Raw genomic sequence first — 25,698 nt, forward strand, 5'->3', positions numbered from 1 at the left:
TGAAGTTAAATTGGACAGATATATGGACAGGAAAGGAATGGAGGGTTATGGGCTGAGTGCAGGTCGGTGGGACTAGGTGAGAGTAAGAGTTCGGCACGGACTAGAAGGGCCGAGATGGCCTGTTTCCGTGCTGTAATTGTTATATGGTTATATGGTTATTTATTATGCCTTAGACTTTTGCACAGTACTGTATAGTCACACACAGCACATAAAACAAAATATTACCACATATAATGTAATGAAATAGAATTCAAAATACATGTAAAGTTGCCAGGACAGGTAAACAGTAAGCAGCTCGCTGTACCTGGAATCAAATGCAGGAACGAGCAGTTTTAGCTCCCTGTATGTCACCATGGCGACCTGAGCTGCAACACCTCAGTCTGAGTCTCACTCTCAAGTTCGAATTCTACATCAGACAAGTGTCAAACACCATCATTCCCTGGGCAGCACTCATTTCACTCATTTTAATGCTGCCTCTTCGTCGTGCAGGATGAGGAATGCAGGTATTTTTTGTGGTCAGGAAGTTAGTAACTGTTGTTCTGAGCAGTGACCATTGCCTAACAGCTGCTCGGCTGCACGATTGTGAAAAGTTCTTCCTTCACCTCAGCGTCCACTTTATTAGGTACTCCTGTACACCAGCTCGTTAATGCAAATGTCTAATTAGCCAATCATCTGGCAGCAACTCAATGCATAAAAGCATGCAGACATGGTCAGGAGGTTCAGTTGTTCAGACCAAACATCAGAATGGGGAAGAAAGGTGACCTAAGTGACTTTGACCGTGGAATGATTGTTGGTGCCAGACGGGGTGGTTTGAGTATCTCAGAAACTGCTGATCTCCCGGGACTTTCACACACAGCAGTCTCTACTGTTTACAGAGGATGGTACGAGAAACAAAAATCTTCCAGTGAGCGGCAGTTCTGTGGGCGAAAACACCTTGTTAATGAGCGAGGTTGGAGGAGAATGGCCAGACTGGTTCAAGCTGACAGGAAGACGACAGTAACTAAAATAACCACACGTTACAACAGTGGTGTGCAGAGGAGCATCTCTGAACACACAACATGTCGAACCTTGAAGCGGATGGGCTGCAGCAGCTCTGATTTGACACTAGTTCTATAACTATGACTCTATAGTAAATGCTCCTGAACCCGGTGGTGTGGGACCTGAGGCTCCTGTACCTCCTGCCTGATGGCAGCAGTGAGAAGAGAGCATAACCTGGCTGGTGGAGGTTTTTGATGACAACCTCAGCCTTAAATCAATCTCCAACAAAGCCACAAGCCATTGAGAAAAGCTTTAAATAGCACAGGTGGGGGCGTTCTTCCGGCTGCTGAACACCAGATTTCCCATACGTGATTAACACAAAGTGATAGAAGCCCATCAGCACCCAACTAACCAGAACTACTGTCAAATCAGAGCTGTGCGAGGATTGTGTCACTGTGTCCACTCTGAACACTTCCGGCTCGTTCCACCCCCTGTGTAAGAATAAACACCCTCAGACTGTAGGCTCATGCCTTTCAACAGGGTTGGATACACAATCACTGGCCACTTTATTAGGTACTAATGAAGTCGTCATTGAGTGCACGTTCATGGCCTTCTACTGCTGTGGTCTGTCCACTTCTAAGTGGTGCCTGTACAAATGGTGGATGGTCGTATGAGCAGCTGGTGCACATCATAAGTCCTGGTTATGTGATCATTGACACCAGGCAGACAATCTCTGAAGAGTATTGATAATGGCTGTGGTCACCCGTCCTGTAAAGACACTGCCCAGAAGAAGGCAATGGCAAACCACTTCTGCAGAAAAATTTGCCAAGAACAATCATGGTCATGGATAAACCATGATCGTCCACATCACACAACATGGCACAGAATGATGATATCATATGACATGCCACGTAACGATGATGTCATATGATATGGCACATAATGATGATGTCATATAACATGGCACATAACGATGATGTCATATGACATAGCACATGACAATGATGACCGAAATACGGTGAAAGGCTTTTGTTTGCATGCCACCCAGACCGATCATTCCATACAGAGTTGGTGGTTGTCCACATATCTGACGATGACAGGAAACCTGTGCGGGAGAGCTTTTAAAGTGGAAAAGCCACTACACTGGAGCAGTTCCTCTCCCTCAACCTCAGAAGTCCAGGTCCAGTGGTAGAAACAAGCGTCACAAACTGGGGTCTTCTCTGGTTGCAGTGGATGACCATGCCATCTGTGCCTTGTCATGCCCTTCACTCTCCACGGAGCGTTGCAGAGCCTCCTTCCTGGCCGTTGCAAACAGTTGGAGCCACAGGTGAAAGCTGAGAGTCCACTGGAGCCCAAAGGTGAGTGAGCTGCCCCAGAAAGGATTGGACAAGACCCTTCACCCCTCCCTGGACAGCCCATACACCCCATACAATAAACAAGATGCAGAACACTGAGTATCATGTATGGGTCACAGTGAAGGTGCAGAGCAGGTGTACAAACCAATGCAAACAACACACACAAAATGCTGGAGGAACTCAATAGGTCAGGCAGCATCTATGGAGGGAAATGGGCAGTCAACATTTTTGTTACGTTGTACATACTTGCTGCCTGATCTGTTGAGTTCCTCTAAATTTATGTTGAATCAGTTAATCATACTCTTTCTCCGGGACTTCCACAACAGTTGTGGTAAAGAATGAACAAGCCCGTTCGTTAAATCAGAATCAATTCTCCACACAAAACATTGGACTTGAGCATATAGAACTGTGCATCATATGCATCAGAGTGGCCAAACAAAGGGTGGACCAAATGTCTTCATTGGTAGCCTACACCAGAGGTTCCAAGCATTTTTTATGCCATGGACCCTTACCATTAACTGAGAGGTGTGTGGACTCCAGGTTGGGAACAGCTGGCATACAGAAAATCATCTTGTGCACATTTTGCACTGGAGTGTCCACCAAATATTGTCATTGTTGTAGATAGAAAATCACTGAATCTCACACACAGCCCAGCACGCAGCTACGATTGTGAAGAAAACGCAGCAGCACCTCTACTCCCTCAGGAGTCCGCAGAGATTTGGCATGACCTCTAAAACTTTGACAAACTTCTATAAGTGTGTACTTGAAAGTATATTGACAGCCTGGTATGGAAATACCAATGCTTTTGAACTGAAAATCCTACAAAAAGTAGTGAGTCTGGCCCAGTCCATCAATGGTAAAACCCTCCCAACATCTGAGCATATCTACATGACATGTTGTCATAGGAAAGCAGCATCCATCATCAGAGATCCTCACACCGCGCCCCCCCCCCAGGCCCTGCTCTCTTCTCGCTGTTACTACCCCACAACCATCAGGCCCTTGAATAAAAGGGAATAACTGCACTCACTTGCCCATCATTGAGAGGTTCCCAGAACCAATGATCTCACTCTAAGGACTCTTTATCTCATTATTTTATGTTCTCATTATTTATTGCTATTTATTTATATTTGCATTTGCACAGTTTGTTGTCTTCTGCACGCTGGTTGATCTTTCATTGATCCTGTTACAGTTACTGATTTGTTGAGTACGCCCACAGGAAAATGAATCTCAGGGTTGTATATGGTGACATATATGTATTTTGATAATAATTTTACTTTGAACTTTGAATATCTTGTTGATGGTGTCACCTCTCCAGCTCAGGCCTTGGGTTCACATTTCATGAACATGTTCAGAAGCAATAGAGAGAAAGCAAGCTGATAGAGGTAATTATGCGTTCATTAAAAAGCCTCATAAATATTCATGAATGGCTCAGAATAAAACTCTCGATTTAAACATTCTGATTATGTTACATTCCACACTCTGCCTGGTGGAGAAATAATTGGAAAAGAAGAAAACTGTGAATAAGTATAATTTTAACTTTTAACCTCACACCTGAAAATTCAGGGGCCAGATTCATTAGAGTAAAATATCTCTAACAATGAATCACGTGACAAAGCATGGAGAGTTGAGGGATTGGGGCAGGATCTGCGAGTTACCTATGTCTATGTGGAAGCTGGCACCATATTTCTGACCACAAGAGGGGAGAAACACATATAAAATACCAAAGATCATAAGACATAGGAGCAGAATTAGGCCATTCAGCCCATCGAGTCTGCTCCACCATTCCATCATGGCTGATCCTAGATCCCATTGAACCCCATACACCTGCCTTCTCACCATATCCTTTGATGTCCCGACCGACCTGGAAACAATCAACTTCTGCCTGAAATATACCCACAGACTTGGCAGTCTGTGGCAGAGCATTCCACAAATTCACTACTCTCTGCTAAAAAAAATTCCTCCTTACCTCTGTTCTAAAAGGTCACTCCTCAATTTTGAGGCTGTGCCCTCTAGTTCTGGATACCCCCACCATAGGAAACATCCTCTCCACATCCACCCTATCCAGTCCTTTCAACATTCGGTAGGTTTCAATGAGATCCCCCACATTCTTCTAAATTCCAATGAGTACAGGCCCAAAGCTGCCAAACGCTCCTCGTATGTTAACCCCTTCATTCCCAGAATCATCCTCCGAACCTCCTCTGGACTCTCCCCAATGACAACACATCCTTTCTGAGATACGGGGTCCAAAACTGTTGACAATACTCCAAGTGCGGCCTGACTAGTCTCTTATAAAGGTTCAGCATTATCTCCTTTCTTTTATATTCTATTCTCCTTGAAATAAATGCCTTCTTTACCACAGACTCAACCTGTAAATGAATCTTCTGGTAGTCTTGCACGAGGACTCCCACGTCCCTCTGCACCTCTGATATTTGAACCTTCTCCCCATTTAGATAATAGTCCGCACTATTGTTCCTTTTACCAAAATGCATTATCATACATTTCCCAACACTGTATTCCATCCATCACTTTTTTGCCCATTCTTCCAATGTGTCTAAGTCCTGTTGCAATCACATTGCTTCCTCAACACTACCTACTCCTCCACCTGTCCTCATATCAACCACTAACTTTGCCACAAAGCCATTGATTCCATTATCTAAATCATTGACAAACAATGTGAAAAGTAGCGGTCCCAATACTGACCCCTGAGGAACACCATTAGTCACTGGCAGCCAACAGGAAAAGGCCCCTTTTATTCCCACTCGCTGCCTCAGCCATTCCTCTATCCACGCCAGCATCGTTCCTGTAATGCCACAGGATTTTAATTTGTTAAGCATCCTCATGTGTGGCACCTTATCAAACGCCTTCTGAAAATCCAAATGATATCCACTGCCTCTCCTTTGTCCACCCTGCTTGTTACTTCCTCAAAAAACTCTTAACAGATCTGTCAGGCAAGATTTCCCTTCACAGAAGCTATTCTGACTTTGACTTATTTTATCATTAGTGTCCAAGTAACCTTAATAAAAGATTCCAACATTTTCCCAACCACCGTGGTTAGGCTATCTAGCCTATAATTTCCTTTCTTTTGCCTTCCTCCCTTCTTAAAAAGTGGAGTGATATTTGCAGTCTTCCAGACTTCTGGGACCAGGCCAGGATCAAGTGATTCTTGAAAGATCATGACCACTGCATCAATTATTTCTTCAGCAACCTCTCTCAGGACTCTGGGATGTAGTCCATCTGGCCCAGGTGACTTATCCACCTTAAGACCTTTGAGTTTGCCCTTCACTTTTTCATTTGTAATAGTAATGGCACTCACTCCTGCTTCCTGACACACCTCTGGTGTCTTCCGCAGTGAAGACGGATGCAGTTAAGTCCATCTGCCATTTCTTTGTCCCCCATGACTACCGCACCAGCATCATTTTCCAGTGGTCCAATATCAACTCTCACCTCCCTTTTACTCTTTAAATAGCTGAAAAAAACTTTTAGTATCCTGCTTTATATTAATAAGACCATAAGATATAGGACCAGAAGTAGGCCATTCGGCCCATCATTTCTGCTCCGCCATTCAATTATAGGCTGATCCAATTCTTCCAGTCATCCCCACTCCCCGGCTTTCACCCCACACCCTTTGATGCCCTGGCTATATTATTGGCTAGCTTACATCATATTTCATCTTTTCTCTTCTCATAGCTTTTTTAGTTGCTTTTTGTTGAATTTTAAAACTTCCCAATCATCCAACTTCCCACTCACTTTTGCTACCTTATATGCCCTTTCCTTGGCTTTTATGCAGTCCTTAACTTACCTTGTCAACCACGGTTGCCTACCGCTGCCATTTGAGAACGTCTTCTTCTGTGGGACATATCCTGCACCTTGTGAACTATTCCCAGAAACTTCAGCCATCTCTACTCCGCCGCCATTCCCACCTGTATCCTCCTCCAATCACCTGGGCAAGCTCCTCTCTCATGCCTCTGTAATTCCCTTTATCCCATTGTGATACTGATACATGTGACTTATGCTTCTCCCTCTCAAGTTGCAGTATGAATTCAATCATATTATGATCACTGCCTCCTAAGAGCTGCTGAATAAGATCTCAGTTGTTACACAACACCCAGTCTAAGATGGCCTTTCCCCAAATAGGCTGAGGCACAAGCTGCTCTAAAAAGCCAGCTCAGAGACATCCAACAAATTCTCTCTCTTGCGATCCAACCCCAATCTGATTTTTCCAATTCCCTTGTATATTGAAGTCCCCCATTACAATTGTGTCATTACCTTTATTACATGCCTTTTCCAGCTCCCTTTGCAATCTCAACCCCACATCTTGGCTACTATTTGGAGGCCTATATACGATTCCCATAATGGTTTAAAATGCTCGGCTGGTCAGGCAGCATCTAAGGAGGGGAACAAAAGATGACCCTGGGAGACACCAGAGATCATTGTGCAGGTGTGGAGGAAAGCTGGTGTTGATGACACTCTGTCTGACAAGGGATGGAGAAGGAAGGAATTCCCCAACCTGCAGGCTGCCTGGCAGAGAGCCCATGGAGGACACTGCGGCTCAACATGTCAAGGGCTGCAGACCACTCAAGAGGGTCGTGACACCATTGGTCGTCGCAGCAAAGCATTAACAATTTGGGTTAGATTTGCCTCAGTACTCAGTACTGTTAACAGCTATTTGGAGACCTTCAGTGTCCAGAGCAAATCCACAGCACATTTAAAAATTTAGAGTCATAGAGCTATAGAAAAGTACAGCACAGAAACAGGCCTTTTGGCCCATCCAGACTGTGCCAACGTGTCTAGTTCCATCGATCTGCACTGGGACCACAGCCCTCCATACCCCAGACTCCCAGCAGGTTAAACCACAAACTAACTATACCAACTTCAGGTTAAACCACTAACTAACTATACCAACTTCAGGTTAAACCACAAACCAACTATACCAACTTCAGGTTAAACCACAAACCAACTATACCAACTTCAGGTTAAACCACAAACCAACTATACCAACTTCAGGGTCCTGAAGGGAGGTCAGGTGCTCTGCAGTAAATTGGGACAATCTGGCAAGAAGGACATTTACTCCTTTTCCACCTGCGTGTGTTCTGTTTTACTTAGAGATACAGCATAGTAACAGATCCTTCTGGCCCAACGAGCCCCTGCTGCCCCATTATAGCAATGTGGGTGTATCCTATACACCTTTGGAATGTGGGCAGAAACCAGACCCCACCCCAGAAGAACCCCACACGGTCACGGGGAGAACGTACAAACTCCTTAGAGACAACAGTGGTGGAGGCGGATACGATAGGGTCTTTTAAGAGACTCTTGGATAGGTATGTAGAGCTTAGAAAAATAGAGGGCTATGGGTAACCCTGGGTAATTTCTAAAGTAAGGACATGTTCAGCACAGCTTTGTGGGCCGAAGGGCCTGTACTGTGCTGTAGGTTTTCTAATGGCAGGAGTTGAACCTGGGGCGCTAGTACTGTTATAGTGTTATTACATAATAGGTAAATGCTACTGTAAGTCAGTCGGGAAAATAGTTCTCTATACGTCTTCCCACCCTGTCACCTGTAAAATGCTGTCTTTTTCTCTTTGTTCCTCTCAGGATGAAGCTTTTCATTCCAGAACTAATCACGTGTCCCCCTTCTTCAAAGAAAGGGGCTTCCCTTCCTCCACCTTCAACACTGCCCCCTCCCACATCTCTTCCATTTTGCACAAATCTGCCCTCACCCCAACCTCCCGCCACCACACCAGGGATAGGGGTTCTTCTTGTTCTCACCTATCACCCCATCTGCCTCCGCAGAAGAGGGAGGAGAAGATGGTGGCGCAACGCAGCGCGCGTGGCCGCTCCAGATTGATATCGGTATTTTGTGAAGTAGGATGCCGTGCACAATCCTGATTTGATGGAGCCAGACGTGAGAAGCACGGAGGAACATCTGGAGAAACTTCTGAAATGCCTGCTTCGCTGCCGCTGCTACTGTGCGATCGAGAATCTCCGGAGGGGAAGGCCCCAAATCCTCAGCTTTGCCTGTTACTGGCAGCCGGGGCCGGGGTCGAAGCGCTCAGCAGAGATGGTGCTCGGTGTTGGAGGGCTGGTTGGAGGCTCGAATTTTTCGGACGGACTCAGAGTCGGACTGTGGTCGGGTGCTTCCAGGATGCTGCATCGGCAAGTTTGCAGCACTGGAAGCTCATGGCAGGGAGAGAGTTTTTCTTCCTTCTACCCGTCTGCGTAAGTTGATGGGACTTTCCAGAGACTTTGAGATTTTTTTTACCGTGCCCATGGTCTGTCCTTTATCAAATTACGGTATTGCTTTGCACTGTTGTAACTATATGTTATGATTATGTGGTTTTTGTCAATTTTTTTTAGTCTTGGTTTGTCTTGTGTTTCTGTGATACCATAGTGGAGGAACATTGTATCATTTCTTAATGTATGCATTACTAAATGCCAATAAAAGAGGACTGCGTGTCCTCATAATCTAATCTAATTCTCCATAACTTCCGTCATCTCCAACAGGATCCCAGCACCAAGCACGCCTTCCCTCCACCCCACTTTCTGCTTTCCGCAGGGATGGTTCCCGATGTGACTCCCTTATCCATTTGTTCCTCCCCACTGATCTCCCTCCTGGTACTTAACCTTGCAAGCCAAACAAGAGCCACACCTGTCACCACGTCTCCTCCCTCACTACCACTCAGGTCCCCAAAAACTTCTTCCGGGTGAGGCAACACTTCACCCGTGAGTTTTCTGGGATCATTTACTGTATCCGGTGCTCCTGGTGTGGCCTCCTGTATATCAGTGATACCCAATGTAGATTGGGAAACTGTTTCGCCGAGCCGCTACCAGAAAAAGCAGGATCTCCTGGCGGCCACCCATTTCAATTCTACTTCCCATTCCCATTCCAACATGTCAGTCCATGACCTTCTCCACTGCCATGATGAGACCACACACAGGATGAAGGAGCAGCACCTTATATTCTGTCTGGGTAGCTTCCAACCTGATGGCATGAACACCAATTTCTCAAATTTCCATAATGCCTTCCCCCCTTCACCTTTCCCTATTCCCTTTCCCCTCTCTCATCTTATCTCCTTACCTGATCATCACCCCCCTCTGGTGATCCTCCCCCTTTTCTTTTTTCCATGGCTTTCTGTCCTCTCCTATCTGATTCCCCCTTCTCCAGCCCTGTATCTCTTTCACCAATCACCTTACCAGCTCTTTATTTCACCCTTCCCCCTCTCCTGGTCTCACCTATCACTTACCACCTTGTACTTCTTCCTCCTCTCCCCCCACCCTCTTACTCTCACTCTTTCTTTCCAGCCCTGATGATGGGTCTCGGCCCAAAATGCTGACTGTTTACGCTTTTCCATAGATGCTGCCTGGCCTGCTGAGTTCCTCCAGCATTTTGTGTGTGTTGCTACAGATTTCCAGCACCTGCAGATTTTCCTGTGTTTGAAGTATTTCTCCTAATTTATTTCCCCCAAAGCCCTGCAAATCTCGGGTAGTTTAATATCGTAACAAGTTCTGATTCTAGAAAAACCTTTTGTAATATAATAACAAATTCTCTGTGCACTTCTGGAATTACGGGTGCTACATTGCCGAGGTCTCTTTTCCCGCAACTCTGTTTGCAATGTCATAGGAGACTTGCTGATGAAGTAAAACGTCAAGTCACCTTGGTTCACCTCTGATATTAGAACGTGCTGATGGCCTCAAAGCACCTGATGCACTTTGAGTCTTCTGGGCAGTGTCTTTACGAGACGGGTGACCCCAGCTATTATCAATACTCTTCAGAGATTGTCAGCCTGGCATCAGTGGTCACATAACCAGGTCTTGTGATGTGCATCAGCTGCTCGTACGACCATCCACCACCTGCTCCCATGGATTCACATGACCCTGATCGGGTGAGGGTGGGGGCTAAGCAGGTGCTACTCCTTGCCAATGGTGACCTGCAGGATAGCGGAGGGAGGGAGAAACTTGCACCTGCTTTGGCAACTTCCACCACCCTAAATGAGCAGCTGCTACTCTTAAAGAACTCACATAGAATTTACAAGCAATATAGACCTATTTAAGTCAAAAAGGCCTAAAGAAAAAGTGGTCTAGGTGTGACCATCATGGATGTTTAAGGGTAACAGGAAATGAAAGGAAAAATCTGTTAACAATGGTAAAGGAAAGTAGTAAACCTGAGGTTTGGGACAATTTCAGATTCCAACAAGGATCGATCAAGCTTTGTTAAGGAAGTGGATAGCAGAAAACAGTGACAGAGGTTGTAAACTGCAGAAATCTGTGAACTCTGCCACTTACATCATGGGCACTAGCCTCCACAGCATCGAAGACTGCTCCAAAAGGCAATGCATCCATCACTATGGACCCCCATCACCCAGAATATCCCTTCTTCTCATTGTGACCATCAGGGAGGAGGTACAGGAGCCTGAAGACCCACACTCAATGTTTTAGGAACAGCTTCTTCTCCTCATTATCAGATTTCTAGATGGACAATGATGGACAACACTACATCACTATTTCTTTGCTCTATGTTTTACACAGCTTATTTACTTATATATATATTTCTCATTGTAATTTGTAGTTTTTTATTACGTATTGTACTATACTATTGCCACAAAACAACAAATTTCGCAACATATGCCGGTGATATTAAACTTGATTCTGATTCTGAGGTGTTGACTGATCACGAGGTCTGAACTATTAAGGTGATGTTGATTGAATCAGGCATTCAGTTGTCCTGAATTATTTAAACAATAGATCCCAGCTGGAATTGGGAAAACATTCTAACCTTGCTCCAGCCTTTTCTGTCTGGGATAATGGACAAGGGATTCATCTTCTATATAAGTGAAGCTGACATGATCTGCTACCCAGCATTCAGGGACCTTGGACTTGTCGAAGGTTATGGGGAGAAGGCAGGTGAATGGGGGCGGGAGGGAATCAGTAATCAGCTATGTTAGGATGGCAGAGAAGGCCTGAATAGCCCCATTCTGCCCCTTTGCCTTATTGTCTTGTTCAATACGTTGATTGAGCGAAATGGAATTAGAGAGCCATCGAGTCATAGAAATGTACAGCACAGAAACAGACCCTTCAGCCCATCTAGTCCATGCCAAACTATTCAGACCGCCTGCACCCACTGATCTGCACTGGGACCATCACCCTCTATATCCCTCCCATCTATGCACTTATCCAAACTTCTCTTAAACGTTGAAATAAAATTGCATGCACCACTTGTGCTGGCAGCTCTTTCCGCATTTCCATTCCTGTTTCCCTCTCTCACCTTATCTGCCCATCATCTCCCTCTGGTGTTCATCCCCGTCCCTTTCTTCCATGGCCTTCTGTCCTCTCCTGTCAGATTCCCCCTTCTCCAGCCCTTTATCTCTTTCACCAACCAACTTCCCAGCTCTTTACTTCACCCCTCTCCCTCTCCCGGTTTCACCTATCACCTATCGTCTTGTACTACTTCCTCACCCCACCCCCACCTTCTTACTCTGTCTCTTCCCCCTTCCTTTCCGTCCCGCTGAAGGGCCTCGGCCAAAAGCATTGACTGGTTACTCTTTTCCATGGATGCTGCCTGGCCTGCTGAGTCCCTCCAGCATTTTGTGTGGGCGTTGGTTTGATAATAGAGCCACTTTGAACTTTGAACTTTAATGGCTCCCAGTCAGCCTCAGCGTCCTGTTCAGCATCTCCCAAGGTCTGGCTGCAGTAACGGCAAATGGAGGTTGTTAGCAGTGTTATTCAGTTGCCACATGCAATCTATCCAGACCTCATCGTGACAAAGGACAGTAATAGTAACTGGTCATGACTAATCTCAGTTTGCATAATGTCTGTACTGCCTAACCTTAGGCAGCTTTCCGTTCAAGTTTCAATGGAAAAATCACGACACTTGGTGGTTTCAGCAGGACTTAAATAATTCAGTTTGAGCTCAGCCAAATATTTGAACCATCTCTCATTGAAGCACAAAATAAGATATTTATAAAGTGTTAACAAGTTCTCTGCCAGCAGACTCCAAACACAAATAATCATGGTAAACGGGCTGACATGGGTGAAAGTGCCGATTGTTAATATCTATGTATTTGCTAGGCTGAAACAATAGTCTAATAACCTCGAAGTCGCAAGAAAAGTTCACTTGCTCCCATGTGGCATGTTGCTACCTTTATTTAACTCAGCTAATTTCCGTTTAGAAATGATTTTCGCTTGATGGCAGTGATTGCTTTCATATCTCTTACTCCCCAGCTGCCGCACTGGGGGGAGAAAAAAATCACTTGTCAGTCGGTTCCAAGGAAGAAACTGACAAGGAAATGATTAGAAAATAGATACCGTGGTTTTAAATATTTCATGTATGAAAATGGCTTCTGGAATATATAATTCAAAGCTCGTAGCCATGACCATTTGTACGGAATTCTGATGCAGGTAAATTCTGCCTGTCTGGACCTTTCACTATACAGTTCATTAGAAGCGTTTTGATAGCTATGTAACAAACTTCCCCAGAGGTTAGGGCTATGTAGTATTCAGCAAAATTAAAATGCCTGATTCTTTTTACACTCTTTACTGGAACTGTTACTCATTTTGGCTGTGGTCAGTTGGCAACGCTGATGGTTGCTGTAACGACATTGGAGCAGATACCCCATTCAGCCTGTTGAATCTGTTCCACCACTCCTCCATGGCTGATTTATTATCCCTCTGAACCCCCACCCCTCCCCATAACCTTTGTCACCCTGACCAATCAGCTCCAGAGGAGGTTTACAAGAATTATTCTGGGAATGAAAGGGTTAACGCGTGAGGCGCATTTGATCCCTCTGGGCCTGACCTCGCCTGGATTCAGAAGAACGAGTGTGAGATCTCATTGTAACCTGCCAAATTTGAAAGGCATAGATAGAGTGGATGTGGAGATGAGGGAGTCTAGGACCAGAGGGCACAGCCTCAGAACAGAGGGACATCCAGTTAGAACGGAGATGAAGAAGAATTTCTTAAACCAGAGGGTGGTGAATCTGTGGAATTCATTGCCACAGATGGTTGTGGAGGCCATGTCATTGGGTATATTGAAAGTGGAGGTTGATAATTTCTTGAGTAGTCAGGGTGTCAAAGGTTACGGGGAGAAGGGAGGAGAAAGGGGTTTAAAGGGATAATAAATCAGCCATGATGGAATGGCAGAGCAGATTCAATGGGCCAAATGGCCTTATTCTGCTTCTATGCCTTCTGATCTTATGAACCTTTTGACATCTGCTTAAAAATACCCAGTGACTTGGCCTCCAGGGGCAATGAATTCCACAAATTCGCCACCCTCTGGCTTAGAAATTCCTTCTCATCTCTGTTCGAAAGAGTCATTGTTCTATTCTAAGGCTGTGTCCTCTGGTACCAGACTCTCCCACTATTGGAAACATCCTCTCCACATCCACTCTATCTCTGCCCTCTGGTCCTAGACTCCCCACTATAGGAAACATCCTCTCCACATCCACTCTATCCATGCCCTCTGGTCCTAGACTCCCCACTATAGGAAACATCCTCTCCACATCCACTCTATCCATGCCCTCTAGTCCTAGACTCCCCACTATAGGAAACATCGTCTTCACATCCACTCGCTCAAGGACTTTCAATATTCGATAGGTTTCAAAGAAATCCCCTCTCATTCTTCTAAACTCCAGTGAGTACAGGCCCAGAGCCATCAAATGCTCCCCAAATATGATAACCCTGGGATCATTCTCGTGAACTTCCTTTGAACCCTCTCCAGTGCCAGCAAGTCCTTTCTTAGAGGCCCAAAACTGCTCACAAAGTGGCAATTGAGTCCTCACCAGTGCCTTATAATGCCTCAATATTACATCCTTGTTTTTATATTCCAGACCTCTTGAAGTGCTAACATTGCATTTGCCTTCCTAACCACTGATTCAAACTGCAAAATAACCTTCAGGGAATCCCGCACAAGGACTCCCAAGTTCTTTTGTAGCTCTGATTTCTGAAATGGCTCCCCATTTAGAAAATAGTATTCCTCCTATGAAAGTGCATGATCATACACTTCTCTACCCTGGATTCTATTTGCCACTTCTTTGCCTGTTCTCCAAACCTGTCCAAGTTCTTCCGTAGCCTCTCTGCTTCCTCAACACTACCTGCCCCTCCACCTATCTTTGTATTGTCTCCAAACTTGGCCACAAAGCCACCAATCTTTTGAAAGTAAAGGCTTGGGATATAAATTGTCTTGCAGAGGTTTGAGTTGATCGGCTGTGATGGAGCCAGTGAACCTACAGATTCCCCTTACACTGTACTGGGGAATTCACCAGCCAGAACAAATGTGCTTGCACAGGTACTGGTGAAGTGGAGAGCTGGCTGGCCAACACAACACAGGGAGGTGGGCATGTGCCCTCCCAGTTTGAACAGGCTTAGACTCAGCAGGCTAATTAAATCCATATTCCACCTGGGTAGTCGGCAACCAAACAGCACAAACATCAGATTCTCCAACTTCAGGTAACCTACAGTCATAGTCATAGTCATACTTTATTGATCCCGGGGGAAATTGGTTTTCGTTACAGTTGCACCATAAGTAATTAAATAGTAATGAAACCATAAATAGTTAAATAGTAATATGTAAATTATGCCAGGAAATATGTCCAGGACCAGCCTATTGGCTCAGGGTGTCTGACCCTCCAAGGGAGGAGTTGTAAAGTTTGATGGCCACAGGCAGGAATGACTTCCTATGACGCTCTGTGTTGCATCTCGGAGGAATGAGTCTGATCCACCTTCTCCTGTTGTCCTCCAAAAAATTAAATCACATGGAACCTGTGACTGGGTAATATAAAAAATCTTTATTCACACATCAGATCTCGAGAAGAGAGAGAGAGACCAGGAGAATCTCACTCTTCTGGCAAGATGTTTTATGCTTTTTCAATAGAAAGATAGCAGTGAACGTTAAATACAGTTCTAATTGTTATTATCACCTATTTATTTAACTGTGCCGTTTGGAATATGGTCAAGTAAATTTACAGAATGGCATATTTACAAAGGTAGCACTTCCCAACTAGCAGAACCCCTTTGAATTTTCAATTCTGGTGTCTGTTCCAAAAGCATCCGGGTACAAACTCCAGAAACACAAGATATACTCCCTTTTTGAGACCCGACGCGGACTGGGAGATCATTTTGCTGAACACCTACTCTCTGTCCGCCAGAGAAAGCAGGATCTCCCAGTGGCCACACATTTCAATTCCACGTCCCATTCCCATTCTGACATGTCTATCCACGGCCTCCTCGACTGTAAAAATGAAGCCACACTCAGGTTGGAGGAACAACACCTTATATTCCGTCTGGGTAACATCCAACCTGATGGCACGAACATTGACTTCTCTAACTTCCGCTAATGCCGCACCTCCTCCTCGTACCCCATCCGTTATTTATTTATATACACACATTCTTTCTCTCTCTCTCCTTTTTCTCCCTCTGTCCCTCTGACTATACCTCTTGCCCATCCTCTGGGTTTTCCCCCCTCCCCCTTGTCTTTCTCCCTGGGCCTCCTGTCCCATGATCCTCTCATATCCCTTTTGCCAATCACCTGTCCAGCTCTCGGCTCCATCCCTCCCCCTCCTGTCTTCTTCTATCATTTCGGATCTCCCCCTCCCCCTCCAACTTTCAAATCCCTTACTCACTCTTCCTTCAGTTAGTCCTGACGAAAGGTCTCGGCCTGAAACATCGACTGTACCTCTTCCTAGAGATGCTGCCTGGCCTGCTGCGTTCACCAGCAACTTTGATCTGTGTTGCTTGATATACCCCCTTTGTTACTTTGTTAGAGTGTTGAAGGATGTCTCCATGAATATATTACTAAACAGAAGTTTGTCCTAAACTGTGCCTTTAGTGGCAGGGATGCATTTTTAATCATGTGATCTATCATCAGGGACCCCTCTATTCAGGCCCTGCTCTCTTCTCACTGCTGCCACCAAGGAGAAGGTACAGGAGCCTGGGGACCCACACCACCAGGTTCAGGAACAATGACCTCCTCAACCATCAGGCTCCTGAACCAAAGGGGATAACTTCGCTCACCCCAACCCTTAACTGTTCCCACAAAATATGGACTCACTTTCAAGGACTTTTAATTTCATGTTCTCAATATTAATTGCTTATTTATTTCCCCCTTTTTTTGTATTTGCGCAGTTTGTTGTCTTTTGAACACTAGTCGTTGTCCATCCTACTGGGTGTGGTCTACAGATCTTCTCTTGTTTGTGATTTAATTGACTCTATTGTGTTTCTTGCATTTACTGTGAATGCCCACAAGAAAATGAATCTCATGGTTGTATATGGTAACGTATATGGTAACATATACGTACTTTGAGAATAATTTTACTTTGAACTTTGAACATTCATCTATGTTCTTCCCCTGTGTAGCTTCAATGGGACAGAACGAGAAATTCCTACACCCTTTGAGTGGTTTCACATGCTGCAAGGTATCAGTTGGAAGTTACATTGTGAACAGGGTTTATTTCCTGAAGTTGCTTCTCATTTTAAATAAACCATAATTATGTTGATTATATTGTCATAACTCCAGGACGATCCCTAACCTTCTCCCTTTTCTCTCCCCTTTGGGTCTATTCAGTTATTCTGAACCCAGACCACTCCCATGATCCCGTTACTTTTCCCCCTTCTACACACATTCCATCTGTGCCTCACCCACACATCCTGCACCCCCCCCACCCCACCCCTGCACAAGTTGATGCTGGATCCCAAGAGAGAGAATTTGTGGAATGCCTCCAAGATGGCTTTTTGAAGCAGATTGTGCTTGAGCCCACTGGGGAATCAGCTATTCTGGATTAGGTGTTGTGTAATGAACCAGGTATGATTGGGGAGCTTAAGGGTAAGGAACCTTTAGGTGACAGTGATCATAATATGATAGAATTCACCCTGCAATTTCAGAGGGAGAAGCTAAAGTCAGATGTATCAGTATTACAGTGGAATAAAGGGTGTTACAGAGGCATGAGAGAGGAGCTGGCCAAAGTTAATTGGAAGGGGACACTGGCAAGGATGATGGTACAGTGGCAAAGGCTGAAATTTCTGGGAGTACTTCGGAAGGCTATATATACATCCCAAGAAGAGGAAGTATTCTAAAGGCAGGATGACACAACCGTGGCTGGCAAGGGAGTCAAAGCCAACGTAAAACCCAAAGAGAGGGCCTATAATAAAGCAAAAACTAGGGGGAAATTAGAGGATTGGGAAATTTTTTAAAACTATCAGAAGGCAACTGGAAAAACCATAAGTGGGGAAAAGATGAAATATGAAGTTAAGCCAGCCAATAATATGAAAACTGATATCAAACATTTTTGCAGATATAGAATGAGTAAAAGAGAGGTGCAAGTAGATATTAGACTACTAGAAAATGACACTGGAGAGGTAGTAATGGGGGACAAGGAAATGGTGGACAAACTGAAGAAGTTTGACGTTGTGGTGTTCACCAACTTTGGCAGTTAGCTTGTAGACGTTTCATCACCAGTCGAGGTGACATCCTCAGTGCACGGTTGTCGGTGTTTCTCTCTGGGAGTGCTCGCATTCATATAGACCCCATTCGCTTGCCTTGGTCCTGATTGGCTACTCCTTCAGTTGATCTTTGAATTCAATTGGCTCGCGTTTCTTTGGCCCTTAGGGGTTTGCAGATGGCGTCTATTTCGATATGTTTGCTTACGGAGTTATCAGAAGAGAACCACTCTTCTAAAAATTCTCGTCAAGAACCTCTGCGGTGTCCCAGTTAAAGTTGTGTCCTTGGTCATCAGAGAAGGTTGATCATGCCAATTTGTGTTCTATAGAAGTATTGAGAGTTTATGTCCTGGCTGGCTGAGGTAATTCTTGTTGCAGTCTACACAGGTGACCCTGTACACCATATTGCTTTTGACAGTTGCCTTTATTGGGACTTCGGTTTTTGAGACAATCTTCCCTGAAGTTGCCATTGGTTTGTGAGCGACCTCCTCTCAATCTTCTACATTCCAAAGAATAAAGTCCTAACCTATTTAATCTTTCCTTCTACAGTGCCTATAAAAAGTATTCACCACCCCCGCCCCCCGTGGAAGTTTTCACATTTTATTGTTTTACAACTTTGAATCACAATGGATTTAATTTGTTTTTTTTGACACTGATCAACAGAAAAAGATTCTTTTGTGACAAAGTGAAAGCAGATCTCTACAAAGTGATCTAAATTAATTACAAATATGAAACACAAAATAATTGATTGCTTAAGTATCCCCTTTAATATGACACACAAAATCATCACTGGTGCAGCCAATTGGTTTTAGAAGTCACATAAGTAGTTAAACGGAGACCTGTTTTTGGAGACCTGTTTGCAGTCAAGGTGTTTCAATTGATTGGGGTAACAATATACCAGTATCTGAAAGGTCCAACTGCTGGTGAGTCAGTATCCTGGCAAAAAGACAAAAGAACACTCCAAACAACTCCGCAAAAAGGTTATTGAAAAGCACAAGTCAGGAGATGGATACAAAAAAATTTCCAAGTCACTGAATATCTAAACATAAGCCAAACTCTGCACATCATCGAAAACACACTATCCCTACCGTGTGGCATGGTGGTGACTGCATCATGCTGTGGGGATGATTCACTGCAGCAGGCCCTGGACAGATTGTGAACGTAGAGGGTAAAATGAATGCAGCAAAATTCAAGGAAATCCTGGAGGAAAACCTAATGCAGTCTGCAAGAGAACTACAACATGGGAGCAGATTTATTTTCCAGCAAGACAATGACCCCAAGCATAAAGCCAAAGCCACACAGGAATGGCTTAAAAACAACAAAGTTAATGTCCTGGAGTGGCCAAGTCAGAGTCCAGACATCAATCCAGTTGAGAATTTGTGGCTGAACTTGAAAAGGGCTGTTCACTCATGATTCCCATGCAATCTGACAGAGTTTGAGCAGTTTTGTAAAGAAGAATGGGGAAAAATTGCAGTGACCAGATGTGCAAATCTGATAGAGACCTATCCACACAGACTCAAGGCTGTAATTCCTGCCAAGTGTGCACGTACTAAATATTGACTTGAAGGTGGTGAATACTTATGCAATCAATTATTTTATGTTTTATATTTGTAATTAATTTAGATCACTTTGTAGAGATCTACTTTCACTTTGACATGAAATAGTCTTTTTCTGTTGATACGTGTCAAAGAAGCCAAATTAAATTCACAGTGATTCAATGCTGTAAAACAATAAAACATGAAAACTTCCAAGAGGGGGTGAATACTTTTTATAGGCACTGCAACTCAGGTCTTTTATGTTGAAGTTGTATAAGACATTGGTGAGGCCTAATTTGGAGTATTGTGTGCAGTTTTGGTCACTTACCTACAGGAAAGATGTAAATAAGATTAAAAGAGCACAGAGAAAAATTACAAGGATGTTGCCAGGACTTGAGGACCTGATTTATAGGGAAAGGTGAACAGGTTGGAACTTCATTCCCTGGAGTGTAGGACAATGAGGAGAGATTTGATAGAGGTACGCAAAATTATGAGATATCTAGATAGGGTAAATGCAAGCAGTTTTTTTCCCATTGAGGTTGGGTGAGGCTATAACTAGAGGTCATGGGTTAAGGATGAAAGATGAAAAGTTTTAGGACAACTTCTTCACTCAGAAGGTGATGTGAATATGGAACAAGCTGCCAGCAGAATTAGTGGATGCAGGTTTGATTTCAATGTTTAAGTGAAAATTGGATAGGTACATGGAATGGAGGGGCTTTTCTCCAGTCCTGCTGAAAGGTCTCAGCCTGAAACGTCAACTGTACTCTTTTCCTTAGATGCTGCCTGGCCTGCTGAGTTCCTCCTGTGTGTGTTCCTATGGTCCAGGTGTGGGTCAATAGGACTAAGCAAAATAACAGTTCAACATGGACTAGGTGGGCTGAAGGGCCTGTTTCTGCGCTGTAGTGCTCTGTGACTCTCTCAGTTGGTCTCAGTAGAGGTGGGCATTGAGTGAGAATCAGACCTGACTTGGATGTGATGCTCCTCGGAAAAAACTCCTGGAAAGTCAGGACAGCACCTCCAGGAAATGTCCGTGACCACCAACGCGGAATTAAACCCTGAAATGTTAAATATAATTGCCATGCCCTGGCCGAAGTACTCTTCCCACCAGTGAAGCACACTGGTCTTGTGTCATGAGTCAAAGTAATCTGTGGCCCTCAACACAAGTCTGGGATTACTGGAGGCCCGGGAAATTTAAAATTTATATTTATAGAGAGAAACTTGACATCTCTCAGAACTCCTTAAAAAGGGAAAAGACTCAGCCTTAAACAAACAAACAAACACACACACACACACACACACACACACACACACACTCACACTCACACACACACACACACAGACACTCACACTCACACACACACACACACACACTCACACTCACACACACACACACACACTCACACACACACATTCACACTCACACTCTCACACACACTCACACACGCACGCACACACTCACACTCACACACACACATTCACACTCACACTCACACACTCACACACACACTCACACACACATTCACACTCACACACACACGCAGCACGCACACTCACACTCACACTCACACACACACTGCATGCTGGGAGTTATGTGGGTCAGTGCTTCTGGTGGTGCAGTTGGGGGGGAGGGAGAGGGTCAATGCTTGTGCGAAAGGAGGGGGAGGGTGGCTTCGGGGCTTCAATGTCTCTATCATTCATTCTAGGCATTTCTGGTTTCATGGATGTCCGCGAAGAGTACGAATCTCAGGATGTATACTGTATACATACCGAATACAGGTATACATACCTGTATACATAACTGAACATTTGAACCTTTGATATACAGACACACACATGCACAGACAAATACACATATTCATACTAAGTATACACAGACACCCATGCATGCATGCACACATATACACACATGCACATTCACGTACACATGCATATGCACACACAAACACATATATGTGCATATGTTGGTACACGTACACACACAAATACACATATGCATACAGTATGAACGTCGGTGCACACACAACTAAACATACACACACGTGCACATCCTCACCCACACTCATAATTACCCACCTGATGTAAAACAAAATGTACAACTGAACTACAAACCAAGTCTGCTATTTCATGAAATTCGGAGGAGGTTCGGTCTGATATCTACTCCTTCCACTCAAATCTCACTCACATTACCCACTTTGCCCTGTCATTACCTCTGACTTCAGAGCAAAGTGCTGTCGTCTGCTGCCTGATTAACTGTTGCCGCCACTTTCAATCCCTTTGGGAGCAATCAGACTGTCACCTGCCGACGCCATCTAGCTAATTCACTCCCATCCACAGAAATCACTTGCTTGCCTGGTTCACACTAAAGTGCTGAAAATTGAGCAGAAAAGTAATTGTCAGACATTTCTGTGAGACTCCTGACTAACAACTGCAATTTGCAATATTTTCTTTTTCAATCACCTCCCGAAAGTCCAGCGTTTCCAAGATGTTCTGCTACTTTATCCAAGTGTTTTGGTCTACAACGGGCTCCGTGGACCATGGCAAGGCAGCCTGGAAGGCATCGAAGCTCGGAATTGTTGTCAGGCCGCAGAAGAGTGTCCCCCTTCAGTGTTGGATGGGTTATTTGATCAGAGCCCCGAACAGGGTTCTCCGTTATCAGATTTCTGAACAGTCCATGAACCCATGAACACTACCTCACTATTTCATTCTCTTTTTCCATTACTTATATTTCTTATTGTAACTCCTAGTGATATTTATATACCACTTTGTACTGTTGCCACAAAACAACACATTTCCCGACATATGTCAATGATGCTGACAGAGACTTGGAGCTTGGGCAAGGTTTTACTTGATGCAGTTTGCGGGTTGGACTCTGCAGTTGATGTTATGATGTGATTCCGTTTCTGGTCGCTCCTTTTTTTGTTGCCATTTTGTGTGATTTTGATTGGGGCGGATTGGGCTCTGCAGCCTGCAGTCAACGACTGACACGGACAAAACTAAACTGAATTGAACTGAATTTCCCTAAACTGTCGAAGTCACTCCACGGCGTGGTGTTTTATATTCTGTGTTCTTTGCTCGCTTTTTGCCATTTGCGCAATTTGTTCTTTTTTTGGCACGTTGAGTGTTCGGTGTTTTCTTTGTATGGGTTTGTTGTTTTGTGGCTGTCTGGAGAAGACAAATCTCAGGGTTGTGTACTGCATATTTACTTTGATAATGAATACACCTTGAATTTTTGAATCATCAATAAACTCGATTTCGATTCTGACATGAATGGGTTTGCAATCCCACTTACACCATGTAGTCTGAAGACGATTTAGGAAGACTCTGACCTACTGTACTTGACCAGAACTTACACTGCATTTCTTTACGTGACTCTTCTTGAAAAGGCTGGGTGCTGGGACCAGAGGCGAGGGTCGAGCTGTAGCGTTCATCGCTCTGGGACCTTTACTCCGCTCTTCACTGAACTGGCGCTGAGGCCGTGGGCCTGCTCGTGTCTGAGGACTCACGTTTGTTCTAAATGCTACTTGCTTACTTCTATTGCATGACTTGTTTAGTTTTCTCTCTGCACATTGGGTGTTTGTCTGTCTTTTGTTTAATGGGCTCTTTTGAGTTTTTTGTTTTCTAGCTGGCTGAAAGGAGATGAACCTCAAGGTTGCTTAATGTATACATACTTTGAACTTCTGATTCATACTTCAAAGTTCAAAGTAAATTTTATTATCAGAGTACATATATGTCACCACATACAACTCTGAGATTCATTTTCCTGCAGGCAAACTTAGCAAATCAATGGAATAGTAACTATAACAGGATCAGTGAAAGATCAACCAGAGTGCAGAAGACAACAAACTGTGCAAATGCAAATATAAATAGATAGCAATAAATAACAAGAACATGAGATAATGGGATAAAGAATCCTTAAAGTGAGATCATTGGCTGTGGAAACATCTCAATGGATGGGCAAGTGAATATAGATATCCCTTTCTGTTCAACAGCCAGATGGTTGAGGGGTAGTAACTGTTCTTGAACCTGGTGGTGTGAGTTCTGAGGCTCTTGTACCTTCTACCTGATGGTTGCAACGACAGGAGAGCATGACCGGGGTGGTGGGGATCTCTGATGATGGATGCTGCTTTCCTACAACAACATTTCATGTAGGGTGCTCAATAGTTGGGAGGGTTTTACCCGTGATGTACTGGGCCGATTCCACTATGTTTTGTAGGATTTTCCTTTCGAAGGCATCGGTATTTCCATACCAGACCGTGATACAGCCAAGTCAATGTACTCAATTGGCTTATCATTCTTTTACATGGAATGGGGCAGGGGAAAAATGCATGTGTGCGTGTGTGTATGTGCATGTGTGCACGTGTGTGCGTGTGCGTGTGTGTGTGTGTGTGTGTGTGTGTGTGTGTGTGTGCGTGCATGTGTGTGTGTGCGTGTCTATGCATGAGTTTGTTTTCCTTCCCTCAGTGGAGTGTTTCTGTGTGGGGACTCTGTGCTCGTAGGCACACGGTGCAGATCACATTTTTTCCATTTTGCAGCATTGTAATGTTCCACTTTCTGACCACAGAATGGCATGTTAGCAGACTGAGTAGCGTAACAGCTTCCAGCCCCCACTATCGGGTTCAACTGCCACCACTGTCTGTAAGGAGTTTGTACGTTCTCCCCGTGACCGCGTGGGTTTCCTCCGGGTGCTCTGGTTTCCTCCCACAGTCCAAAGATGTCGGGATTAGTAAGAGTTAGTCAGCTGTCGGCAGGCTCCGTTGGCACTGGAAAGGTGTCAACACTTGCAGGCTGCCCCCAGTGAATCCTCGGACTATTGGTTATTGATGCAAACTGTATGTTCAACAAAGCTCGTGCAATTAATTCAGAAGACGTGTACCTCGGGTGGTCGATGGTTGGGTTGAGTTGTTCTCCAGTGCTGGCAATTTAATTGCATAAAAGTTTCATCACCATACGAGGAGACATCGACAGTGCGTTGTTGATTATGAGTGTCCTCCAAATGCTTGGCCTTTATATACTTTTCAATTAGCCGACTGGATGTCAATTCATTGAGCCAATGTGGGCAAAATTCCAGACCACAACGCATTGAGTTTGCCACATAGTCAATCAGCGATGAGATTTACTCCCCATATTGCAACTGAGTTTCCGAACTGACGTCCAACCACTGACTGAAAAGTATATCAAGGCCAAGCATTCACAGGACACACCACAATCTACAGCACACTTACAGAGAAAATTTACAAGGATGTTGCCAGGTCTGGAGGACCTGAGTTATAAGGAAAGATTGAATAGGTTAGCACTTTATTCCTTAGAACATAGAAGATCGAGGGGAGATTTGCTAGAGGTATACAAAAATATGAGGGATATAGATAGGGTAAATGCAAGCAGGTTTTTCCCACTGAGGTTGGGTGGGGCTACAACCAGAAGTCTTGGGTTAAGGGTGAAATTTGAAAAGTTTGAGGGGAACATGAGGGGAAATTTCTTCACTCAGAGGGTCATGAGAGTGTGGAAAGAGCTGCCAGCACAAATGATGCATGCAAGCACAAATTCAATGTTTGAGGGAAGTTTGAATGGGTACATGGATGGTGGGTATATTTTGTGCTAAGGTCCCAGTGCAGATCAATGGGAGTAGCCAGTTTAAATGGCTCAGCATGGACTAGATGGGCCGAAGGGCCCCTTTTTGTGCCGTACTTTTCTATGACTGTATGATGATGTCTCCTTGCATGGCGACGAAAGGTTTGCAAGTAAAGTGCCAAGATTTGAAAACAAATCAACCCAACCATACAAAACTAATCTTCAATCTAATCTTTAAATACTTGAAGCTCAGCATTCCACATCCTGCAGCTGTGAAGCTCCCTGCTGAACCCGGTGACCCAGGAATCTCTGTCTCAGAGGCCGATGTCAGGCTGTCTTTCAGGAGGGCAAACCCTCGTAAGGTGGCAGGACCTGATGGAGTACTGGGCAAGGATCTGAAAACTTGCGCCAATCAACCAGCAGGAGTACTCGAGGACATTTTTTAGCCTCTCACTGCTATAGTCGGAAGCTCCTGCCTGCTTCAAAAAGGTAACAATTGTACCAGTGCCTAAGAAGAGCAGTTGGAGCTGCCTTAACGACTATTGTCCAGCAACATTCACATCTACGGTGATGAAGTGCTTTGAGAGGTTGGTCATAGCTAGGGTCAACTCGTGCCTCAGCAAAGACCTGGACCCATTGCAATTTGCCTATTGCCACAATAGGTCAATGGCGGACGCAATCTCAATGGCTCTTCACACAGCCTTAGACCACCTGGACAATACAAACTCCTATGTCAGGATGCTGTTCATCGACTATAGCTCAGCATTTAACACCATCATTCCCAAGACCTGATCGACAAGCTACAGAACCTGGAACTCTGTACCTCCCTCTGCAAATGGATC

The sequence above is a fragment of the Mobula hypostoma genome, chromosome 28, assembly GCF_963921235.1.
Source record: "Mobula hypostoma chromosome 28, sMobHyp1.1, whole genome shotgun sequence".
Taxonomy (NCBI): Eukaryota; Metazoa; Chordata; class Chondrichthyes; order Myliobatiformes; family Myliobatidae; genus Mobula; species Mobula hypostoma.